Source organism: Amblyomma americanum, chromosome 1 (assembly GCF_052857255.1).
Source record: "Amblyomma americanum isolate KBUSLIRL-KWMA chromosome 1, ASM5285725v1, whole genome shotgun sequence".
Taxonomy (NCBI): domain Eukaryota; kingdom Metazoa; phylum Arthropoda; class Arachnida; order Ixodida; family Ixodidae; genus Amblyomma; species Amblyomma americanum.
In genome coordinates this window covers 96,954,815-96,965,803 of record NC_135497.1, presented here as the reverse complement: position 1 = coordinate 96,965,803, position 10,989 = coordinate 96,954,815, and positions in this window count along the sequence as shown.

Here is a 10,989-nt window from a genome sequence, read left to right as displayed (position 1 = left end):
CGAAGAAAGCTGCGTGGGGAGCGTTTCCAAGATTGCGAACTGTCACACAATTAAAAATCGCGAAAAATAGACGACGTAGGAAAGGGCTAGACGAAAGCAGAAGCGCCAAATTCCCCCCCCCCCCCCCCCCCCATTATATGCACACAGGCTGCGTTTGGCCGTTGCACTGGGCAAGTTCACAGCCGCAATCTCTCAACAGCATTCACTCTCTGCTGTGCTTCCTAGGTGGCCGGTAAAGCGGTTTCATTCTCAATTAAGATGTTTGGTTTGGTTTATGGGGTTTTAACGTCCCAAAGCGCACTTCACAGCCGCAGTTGCACGAATCCGCGAGTGCACGCGCCACACGTACTCTGCTTTTAGGCAACCAACATCTTTGTATAAAACGTTTAGTACAAGGCATTTAGTGGGTAGAACGGCAACCGTGTAATCCGTTACGCATTATTTAGTTGGACACCACCGCCTCCTCAAATCGCGATCGAGGTGTCCAGTGACTTGCTGAGAGACTTATACAAAATTCATTTCACTAAACCCAACGTAGGCTTCAGATTGTGAATAATACAACGGTGGGAAATAAATTAATTTCATTTCTTGCAAGCGGTTAGTGGAGTCCTTCAAGTGTACCAGGTACGCGATCGAACCGAAGACCGCAACCGGAAGAAGGCTGAGTATGCACATGAGCCACGAGACGCTAAGGCAGGCCTGTGAGTTGCTTAACCACGCAGTTGCCTGTGAAATGTCACAACGGGCCTGTCACTCCAGACCTCTCGTCCGGTAATGCCTGTCAGCTTTTGCTGATTGATTTGCTAAGGCGGTGAGCTTTCTTTTTAGCTGTGAATTTTCTGGCAGTTACGGTAATGTTAGCGTTTTTCCTAGCTAGTGCTACGATCGAGGTCATAAGCCAATGCGTTTGCCGGGTGTCGCAATCTCCCCTCCATCCTTCAACAGACCTGCTGTTACATGATCCTCACAAGGTGCTGCTGCTGCTGTTGATGACCTCAGCCTTTATGGCACATAGCTACGGCGGAGGATTGGCCAGTGTGCACTGCGGATGTAAACGCACTCATGGGCAACGAGGGGAGGAAACGGATAATTTGACGTCCTACACTAGAATTTAAACAAGAAATGAAAAAAAACGAACAAGAAAAAGCAGTGAATTTTCATTCTATCAGAAGAATCTAGCTGACGTAATCCATAGTCGTGAATAAAATTGCAAACTGTTTTCAGTGCAAATCCCTTCGCGCATGCCCCTAAGAAGACGATAATTGGAATAGACAGAGGAAGCCCAAGGCGAGCAAGGGGGATCTCAAAGTAAATTCCGCCAGCTGCTTTGCCGTTTTGATTGGTTGGTTGGTTGGTTGGTTGGTTGGTTGGTTGGTTGGTTGGTTGGTTGGTTGGTTGGTTGGTTGGTTGGTTGGTTGGTTGGTTGGTTGGTTGGTTGGTTGGTTGGTTGGTTGGTTGGTTGGTTGGTTGGTTGGTTGGTTGGTTGGTTGGTTGGTTGGTTGGTTGGTTGGTTGGTTGGTTGGTTGGTTGGTTGGTTGGTTGGTTGGTTGGTTGGTTGGTTGGCCCCAAATAACGCTGGCACATACCCACTAGAGGGGGGGGGGTGGAGTTGCCAAGACACTGGCGGTTAATCGGTACAAACAGGAGCGTTTTGACGGGAAAACGAGTAGTAATAGTATATATAGGCTGATAAATTGCGCTGCTTCTAATGTTTTTTTAACTTCCTCTTTCGTTACTGGCGGGATGCCCGAATGCTGTGCACTGCTGCCTGTGTCATTAAAGTTGCGATTACATTGGATAGTGTATACATTTGTGAAAAACTCTGCGGATACTGTAACTGTCTTACCCATATTGCTAAAGACATTGCCATTTTTCTCTTTTAGCGGACACATCTGGTTTTACCTGTGCCCAGTTTCTTCTTCATTGCTTTTATGCTACCTCTGTTCCTTAAAGCATGCTCCATTTACTCCATTTAAAGTTGCTTATATCGGATAGCTTGCGCTTGTTTATTAACTTTGATAGCTGTGCCAGTTCCACTCTGTCCCCAGATTTAGACGCCTTCGTGCTTTGTCGTTTCTTAATCAGATTTTTCTTCTCCTGAGTTAACTTGTCGGTATCGTTGTGAACAGTCCTACTTCCTATTTTTACTGTGCACTCCGTAATGATGGCTATCGTTTATTTTTTGAACATTAATATTGTATTCCTCAGTTAGAGCCTAATAGCTGTTAAGTAGCGACATCCTGAATTCCTCTACTTTCGCTCTTGCCGCTAACTCGTTAATGGGCTCCCGCTTCACTAATTTTTCACGCTCCCTCATCACGTCTAAGCTTATTCGAGACCTTACCATTCTATGGTCGCTACAACGCACGTTTCTGAGGATCTCCACATCCTACAAAGCACCAGTGTGAGCGAACAGTATGAAAGGTGTCTCATTTTCAGCCTCATCATTGGGGTTCTTCCACGTCCACTTACTGTTCTTTCGTTTGCGGTAGAATGTATTCATGATCCGTAAATTCTTTCTCTCTGTGGAATCCACTGTTAACAACCCCTGCTTGTCCCGGAGCCTGCGCCATAGTCGCGTATCGCCTGGTCTCCGGCCTCCTTCTTGCCTGCCTTCGCATTGAAGGCGCGCATTAACAGAGAGTACTGTGATTTTACTTTTTCTTTGCCGATTCCACGCCTGCATAGAAGCTTTTTCTCCGCCGCGGTGGTTCAGTGGTTAGGGCGCTCGACTACTGATCCGGAGTTCCCTGGTTCGAACCCGACCGCGGCGGCTGCGTTCTTATGGAGGAAAAACGCTAAGGCGCCCGTGTGCTGTGCGATGTCAGTGCACGTTAAACATCCCCAGGTAGTCGAAATTATTCCGGAGCCCTCCACTACGGCACCTTCTTCTTCCTTTCCTCTTTCACTCCCTCCCTTATCCTTTCCCTTACGGCGCGGTTCAGGTGTCGAATGATATATGAGACAGATACTGCGCCATTTCCTTTCCACAAAAAAAAACCAATTATTATCATAGAAGCTTTCAACAGTTTGGTCATCATAGCTGCAGCTAGACGCGCAGGCCTGCACCAGCTTCAGCTGGTGCCTCTATAAGCCTATATATAATTGCTGCCACCCTCTCGCTAGTACTGTAGAAATAGGTGACTACTGTTCACGAGTCAAATGCTCCGTACCTACCTGTTGTGTGACGTCCGTCGCGTCATGCGTTGCAGTCCTGAAAAAGGAAGTTTGTTAGCCTTAGTGACCTCAGTCATTTCTGGCGGCGTCAGATGTGAGCTTTCTTGAGGAGGCCGCTTTGTACGCAGCAGCTGGCAGATAGGACGAAGCTGCGTCATGGACGTACTTCTGTAGTGAGGCGACATTATTAAACTAACACCACAGAACGACTGAAGAAGGAACACACAAGTTTTATTCGCAAAGCAAAAGTTATTCGGAGAAAGAGCAAAAATGTTCGGCACAAGGATTTCACGCTCTGCGGAAAAAAGTAACTCCTCACCACGTTCCAGAACACCAAGCACACACAGGGAAAATGAGCCTGTTCCGTCGAATCTCATCAGAGGCTTGGGGAGCGGTCTTAGCTTGAGAGGTGGTCTTCGTTGCTGGTTGTGGGTCCGCCCTCTTCTTCATCGCCCAATGGCTCATTCAACACATTTCTTATTTTGTCCAGCCAAATGCACGTGATACCTTCGTTCCGCGCTGTGTCACAAATTTCTCGAATTTTCTTCATCTTCTCATTCTGGGGATCACTTGCATTTGTTGCCCCTTTCGCCGCTATGTCGAGGTCACGTTCCAGCTCGGCGTTCCTGGGCACTGCTTTCTCGTTCTCCTTTTCGGCACTTCGTTCCGGGCGGACCGCACAGCCGGCAGTGCCTTCCTCACTGCAGGTGCCGTATCTTTTCATAAACTCCTCCATGAGCCATCTGGCGAAATTCAAGCATTCATGCAGTCTGCCTTGTGCAATCTTATCAGCGGCGAGCTGCTCCTTGACACCCACTTTGATGAGTGCACGCTTGACTAATGAGAAGTTGGCCTCAATCTCATGGGGACGCAGTTCCTCACCTTTCCCAGGTGCTTTCGGTCGTCTAACAGCCGCTGGCCGTATTGCGCCTGGAAACACCTTGTTCGCAAGGTCACAAAGGACCACACCGTCCGTCAGGTCCCCGACGCCGCCTACTTCACAACCAAGGCTGCTTCCTATCCACTCGAAAACCTTCTGCCGGCTCACAGAGTACTTCACGTCCTTGGACGGGCAAAGCGACTTTCGGGAGGCGCGATTCTTGTCGTCCATGTTTGCCTAACGTACAGGTGTGCCTTCTTCTTCTTCACTCCAGGTCGGCTGGTTTGCACTTCTTTCTCCTCTAGCTGGGTGATGAGTCGATCGCACAGAGATATCAAAAGTAGCAGCGACTGTTTTTGCAAAGCACGATGCGGAAGTACGTTGTATGATTTTTGATGAAGGGTTTCACAGAATGCAACTATGCGGAAACGCACACCCAGGCGAAATGCTAAATGATGTACGTGCTGTAAATTTGTTGGTTGTAAAAAAGAAGAGGAGAAATAATAGGCTGCGATGCGGATGGTTATGCTGTGATTTCGGCTCCTGAGCATTTCAAAAATGCGACATCAAAGTAAAGATATCCCCAGGCAAAATTATGAATGATATGGTTGCTGTCAATTCTTGGTTTTGGCAAAACACGAAAGAAGGCTTGCTTGCGAAAAGAAAAAAAATCGAACTGATGTCATACGCATTCAGAAATAAAGCGCTAATCCAGTGCGCCACAGGGATTACAAAAACAAGGCTTTTTATTTGTACTCTTATCCGTTCTCACAAAAAATCTGTTTTCCGAGAGGTGTCTTCTGGAGTGCACATAGAGGATATGCTTTGACTACACGGGACTCTACGGCATTAAAATATGAAATGTAACTATCAACTTCCGTGCGTAAGTGCTCAGCGCGTCACCGCAAACATGCGGGTACATGAAATTCTGCACTTCAGAACAAAAAGAAGAAAATTGTCATTGGCAAAACTATCTATATATAAAACAACCGGAAGTGGCATCATGGAAAGGGTCTCGACTAATGTCGGCTGTCACCTTTCGCCTTTTTCTTCGGCCCCTAGGCGTCAATACACGAGTAGTCCGGACCTAGCATGTAGCATTCGTTGGGTTTCCATGATATTAGTAAGTCGAGTAAAACAATCAATCTCTGGAAAAACGACTCACTGCGCTGCCACTCTTGGAGCTCAAATGCACTATGCGTACTTTGCTTCTCATTTCTATCCGTTTCGTTTTTGTACCGTGAAGTATAGTGTGGGCTCAGACAGAGGGTCTTTTTTATTATTTTTAATTGGTTTTTGGGGAAAGGAAATGGCGCAGTATCTGTCTCATATATCTTTGGACACCTGAACCGCGCCGTAAGTGAAGGGATAAAAAAGGGAGTGAAAGAAGAAAGGAAGAGAGAGAGATCCCGTAGTGGAGGGCTCCGGAATAATTTCGACTACCTGGGAATCTTTAACGTGCACTGACATCGCACAGCACACGGGCGCCTTAGCGTTATTATATATATAATTGGTTTTGGGGGGAAAAGAAATGGCGCAGTATCTGTCTCATGTATCTTTGGACACCTGAACCGCGCCGTAAGGGAAGGGATAAAGGAGGGAGTGAAAGAAGAAAGGAAGAGAGGTGCCGTAGTGGAGGGCTCCGGAATAATTTCGACCACGTGGGGATCTTTAACGTGCACTGACATCGCACAGCACACGGGCGCCTTACCGTTTTTCCTCCATAAAAACGCAGCCGCCGCGGTCGGGTTCGAACCCGGGAACTCCGGATCAGTAGTCGAGCGCCCTAACCACTGAGCCACCGCGGCGGGGCTTAGCGTTGTTGCAATTTCTCATTTCGGTATAAAATGGAGCTGCTTCCGTGTCGGTAACTATTCGAAGTTGTATCGAGGTCAACCGTTCATCGAAAAGCATTGATTCACCTTCCTTTCCGCGAAAAAATGTAACACATATATGTTGGTATTCAAAAATCTTCAATAAAATGCAGCAATCAGATTCGGTTCTTTCCGTTCGTTGAAAGCGACTTTGTGCGCTTATTCGCAAGGATGCCGCTGTCTCTAGTGACTTTCATGAGAAGCGTGTATTTACAACTCCTTAATAAAATAAAAACCTAGCGAACAAGGAATCAAAACCTAAAGAAATTCATGAAATGAGACTTAAGACTGTGCAGCGACGCGGGAAACAGTTGAGAGAGAATGATAGAGTCAGAAGACAAGCCAGAGTAAATGACATCCTATAGCTCAGATGAAGACGAACACTTGGACAAAAGGCCAGGGACAGCAACAACCCATTGCGAACAAATAACCTGTAGTTCCTTATGGTAAAGGGAGTAGTTTCCAAATGAAGTTAAACCATAACAGGGGGCGGCAGATAGTCAGATGGGCGGATGAAAAGTTGGCCGCAGTTGGCGCAAGTCAATCGGGGGTCAACAGGAGTGGCCTTGGTTTTGCAGGGGCGCAATAAGGCTGACTATGCTTACGAAAATGCACTAGCATATAGCGCTGAAAAGCTATATCCGCCGTCGTCCTAGCCGACCGTCCGACACTGGAACGACAAGGTACCGAATCGCAGACAGACTACCGGAGACTATAGCGCGCCTGGCACTTACTCCCTGAGAATCTTTTCCTAACCGCGATCGGCCCATAGAACCGCGCAGCACGAGCACTTATCGGTGCACCGCGGCTGTGTTTTTGAGCTCGAATGCCCGACCTGCAAGTCAAACGTCATTTGATGACATCAGCTGGCGGAGGTATTACTGGCTGGGTGACCAGGGGAGTGCCCGTCCCCCAGTGTTTAAAGAGTTAAACGCTCCCTCGCATGTCCTTCGACCTAAAAATTTATTTTAATGCTTGAAAGCAATCAAACCATAATCATTATAGCGCGCACACAAGAGAGAAGACCTACAGGTATGTGATCGGGCTGTCGTCTCTGGGCAATAACCAATAGACGTCCTGGTCGTCAATCAATATTGATGTGGTAACCCCTGTTCACAACACTAAACGGCAGTAGCCCGGGCCAAAATCACCGGCCAGACGAGGCCACCTGTCGCGGGAATTGCACCAATTTGTTGCTCTGCTGAGCGTCTATCTCTTAGAGTTTTGCCTGCCAACATTCAGCAACTTGAGCTCAATGGTAACCTGAAATCGCCAGCCCGGATTACCAACCACTCCCAACTGGGCGCGGTGGAACACTTCCCCGAGTGTTTTATATCCCATAGCATTTCTTTCAGCGATAGCTGTTATAAGATCGCTGTGCGAAAATGTCGGTATCAGCTGATGCAAATAGCCCTCAGCTGAACTCTGCAATGTAGCGCTTGTGCAGAGGTCGACATCTCCCTCTTCCAGGCCCTTCCAAAATCACCATCTTGCTCACCCTTGCAATGAATCCGCCTGAAGTTGGCTCGAACTTGGCTTCGAGCGCCTATTCTATTTGCAGGCGCTGTACTAAGACCGAGGCCTGAAATGTTTTTTTTTTTCATGGCGCACTAGGGTCTGCGCAGTTCTACGGCCAGCCTTTCCGTGTAGTCAAGCTACACGTTCTCTTTGAACTTCGTGCCTTCATTTCCAACTTTTATTTTGTTTTATTGTCTCAGCAGTTTCTCTTTGCCCGGCCTAATTGAATGGACATTTATACGATTTGGTTCGAGCTAGTCAACACGACGCTCGTTTCGAACACCACCGAACTCAGCTTGCTCCTATGTAAAAATATTTTGTACAAGCAGCTGTTCAAACCCACCGGACCCAGATTGCGACATTAACACTAGCAAGTGTTTGTATACAGTGTTTGTTTTTGATATTCTCTCTTTTTTATTTTTGGGTGTGTGTGGTGGACGCCTTTAAGAACACGAAAACTCTCGACTGCGCCGGTGCTCCGTATATGTCTTCAGAGCTTTTTTGTGTTTTCTGCGCTAGTGTCGGCATTCAATGGTTCTCTTTTGTACGTTCGGACACGCGGGAAAAACGGGCACAGTTTTAGAGGGAAAACACAAGTGCAACTTTACAGTCAGAAATAAAACTATAAAATGTACATTAGTTCCACCAAGACATTACAACATCGTGTTTTATTTCTCGTGTAACTTGCTGCTGAAATAATTCTCTCTCCATGAATCGAAAGGCAATATTTATTAAATTATGCGTAAAAGAAGAGCAATAAACAATTTAATAACTAAACACTTGCGTTAAGATAAAACACTAGGTTGATTAAGCCCCTCGCTTGTGAAAAATCTTGAGCGCACAATTTCGCTCCTTCTCAACCTCTTTCTGGTTCACCAAGGCCACGGAGGGAGACTATATAGGAGTGGAAACTCCGCTGTCTGCGGCGACCAGAAAATGTCACAAGCCCGCGGCGCCACTACCATGCTGGCGGCGCCTGGCGGCCTGGAAAGAAACTACTGCCGTTTCGGTTGCCAAGGCAACCGGTCGTGCGTGTTGCTCCCGTTCGGCCGCGCGCCTGACTTCTATTGAGGGCACTCTCGTGCGCTTCTTTACCGCTGGTAGCCCGAAGTGCAACTGGTGCTACGCTTCAACCATTTGAGCACAGTGAAAAATAAAACGCGTTATTTTCCATGACCGCTATAAAATGATCTGTAGCTTCTGGTTTTCCGCAGGGCTATTGTTTTACACCCGCACGATGACTCTGATTGTATGGGTATAAGCGCTGCTGGCATTCGTCGAAGGCAAGCATGCCTTCACGTTCGTCGAGTATGTGACCACACGAAGTTTCATCTGCTCGAGGAAAACGCGGAGGTCATACGGCGCAGCGTTTATGACTACACGTCAGCCGAGAAGGCAAGAAGCGGCAACAACTTCTCACCTTGCTCTCCTTATCCCTGCAACACTTGTAACCGCTTTTGCAATTTCGAACAAAACACCTGCGTCCCATCTTAGTCTAGCAAATTCCGAAGGAGGCCGCACTGCGCGTAGCAACGCTGCTAGTAATAGCACCCTCGAACAGACACCGTCAAGAACTGTTGCTGTTTGTCTTAAGGGCGCCGAAATACAACGTCACGGCGTGCGCGCTGAAGCAAACACCGGTGTCGTCTGCTTGTCGTCTGCTTTGAGCGCGCGCCGCCGGAGAGCGCGGCGGAGCCGCTTGCCCAGGGGCTTTAGCCTGCCCGGGCGCTCCATTTTTTTTTCGCTGCGGCTTCTACGAGGCGCCGCATGGTGCCGCCACTGCATACGGCCCCATCGGCACATAAAATTGTGACTTTATCTGGTGGCCTGTGCTCGCTCGCGCTGACGAGAGTTTCACCTCCTATATAGTCTTGCTCCGTGACCAAGGCTCACTTCGCAATTTTTTTCTTTGCGTAGAAGAAGCCAATCAGATGAACCAAGAGTTCAGTCATAAGGGACCATGTCGCAGGTAGTTATAAAATTATGAAACTCATATGATAGCTCATCCGAAAGTTAGAGGGCGCTAAGACTCGAAATGTTTTCTTTTTCCCACTCTGCCCTACACCCGGGCTGGCTCCACCGATGACCCACACGGCACGGCCATTTTCCAGCCTTCCGACATAACCGAGCTGAAAACCCATGCACGCGATAATGTACCCCCGACAAGAACGCTGCTTGCACACAAATAATGGAAACACCAACGTTATAATCTTTATGGACTCATGCAAAGCGATTCACAATATGCAACGAGGACTATTGCAAATACAGCCAATGTGCTGGTTTTTTCTTTCTTCGAAAATCGCCGCGGTGGCTCAGTGGTTATGGTGCTCGGCTGATATCTCGAAATTCGCCGGTATTATCTCCGGCTTCGGCGGTCTCATTTCGACGGAGGTCTCATTTTGACTACTGCGTCCCTCATAGCGTGAGCCGCTTTGGGACGTTAAGCCTCATCAGCCAAACCAAACCCTCCTCAAGGGCAGATTGAGGAGCAAATTTGGCCTAGATGCTGGACTCTCGAGCCGTTGTCTTTTGTCCGTGTAGGTGTTAACGGAATTAACGAAACGGTAACGAAGAAGTAATTGAGGTCTATCAAAAAGCCTTAATAATTCATCGAGGACCGCGAACTAAGCCATGGAAAGGCTAACTAATGTTTTGTGTAAAGTTAAGAGACAGGAAGAGAGTAGAGAAGAACAGGGGGCACAAATTCGAGTTAATTATATCGAAGGTGAAATCAAGAAGAATCGGACATGCGTCGGACTTGCAATGTGAAGAGATAACCGATGGTCGTTCAGGGGAACGGAGTGTATTGTATGCGATGCCAAACGTAACAAGGGGCGGGAAAGAGTGAGGTCAGCGGGTGAGACAAGAAAGTTAACGTGGATAAGGTGGCCGTATCTGGAGCAGGACAAGGTGTTTTCGAGGTTAAGGAGAAAGGCATTTGTTCTGCAATGGACGCAGTTAGGCTGATCATGTTTACAAAAACATGCAGATGATGTGGTACAACGCAACCATCCTCGATCGGCCTTGCCAGCCGCCTGCAACCACGAAGGGACACCGCGTTTTGATGCTGCTCGACTTGGTGGCTTTGCACCAATTCTCAGAGCAGTTCTAACAACAGTCGTCTTGCACTACCACCGGCCGTTAGCAACACTATCGGAGCACCGTAGCTACGTTTTGTGAGCCCGAATGCCCGACCCACGAGTGAAACTTCAATCAATGACATCAGGTAGGACGGTCTTGTTGGCTGGGTGACTAGCGGCATTCGCCCTTCCACTATAACGTCCACAGTACTGAGAAATTTTTCCCATGTTCATGGGGTAAAATACAGCAATAATTGTCATCGCTGCTAAGAATGCAAGCTTCTGTTAGAAAGAACCTCAGTTATTTCGCATTCCAATAACAAAATAGAAAAAGAGATCACAGAAGCTTTTGAAATCGAAACCGCCGGTGCCGAAAAGTGTATAGGCAATGTGTCGTTGTCGTTGTCCGAGAAAGAGATTGACCTGCTTAGTCCATCGCGATGAGTGTGTCTAGTAGAGT